The sequence below is a fragment of the Sycon ciliatum genome, chromosome 12, assembly GCF_964019385.1.
Source record: "Sycon ciliatum chromosome 12, ocSycCili1.1, whole genome shotgun sequence".
Taxonomy (NCBI): domain Eukaryota; kingdom Metazoa; phylum Porifera; class Calcarea; order Leucosolenida; family Sycettidae; genus Sycon; species Sycon ciliatum.
In genome coordinates, this window is record NC_088654.1 from 5430097 (window position 1) to 5431096 (window position 1000).

The window sequence follows — 1000 nt, forward strand, 5'->3', positions numbered from 1 at the left end:
AATTGAATGATTTTGAGCTAGCACGAGTGAAATGGTGGGACAAGGACTATTCCCGTTTTGGATTTGGTATTCAGCTGGCATTCCTGGCATTCAGTAGCAGACAGCAATCGCTCTCCAGAATGAGTTTGGGTTCGCTGTTATCCTCGTTCCAAGAGCTTTCCAACGAGCCCAAGATCGTCAAAATCGGTGAAGTAGAACTAGCGTTATGATGGAAAATGGAACGAATATACTTGCAATTGCAGCTATCTTCTGACGCCGTGTGATCAGTGCAGTTCCAAAGGGTTACTGTAAAAGCCATAATATTATGTATAACGAAGTGCTAACTCTAACGAGTTAAAGGGGAAGTTAAGGCAAAAATTAAAATTTCACCGGTTGTAGTCTTCGGGGTGCTGAGTCGAATGGTCTTGGTCCGAGAAAGCTGAGACGCTCCCTTCCTACTTGAATCCCAATCGAACTCGCGCACTTCCACCGAAACTGGGTGACTGCGCCCTACGAGATGGGGATTTGTATGCAAAATGTCACTAAAAGCGCCGTTTCGTTCTTATAAAAGCACGGATGACCGTGATTGGCCCATATGTTGTAGTCTTTTGGACGCTGAGTCGACTGGTTTTGGTCCAATAAGGCTGCGATGCAGCGTTCCTCCTTTATTCCCAATCGAACATGGTTGAACAAGCGGCCGCGCGCTCCTGAGTGCCCAAATCACCTGGTCACCACGCCAACAGGCGACAACTTTCACATCCAGGTTCAACTCGAGTTCAACTCGAGTGACAGGACTGCACCCAAAAAAGGTCAAACAGACTAGTAAGTTGTACCCTACCACGGTGAACAGGTGACTGGTGTACGCAGGAGCACGTGACCGCTTGTTCAACCATGTTCGATTGGGAATAAAGGAGGAACGCTGCATCGCAGCCTTTTCGGACCAAAACCAGTCGACTCAGCGTCCAAAAGACTACAACATATGGGCCAATCGCGGTCATCCGTGCTTTTATAAGAACGAAAC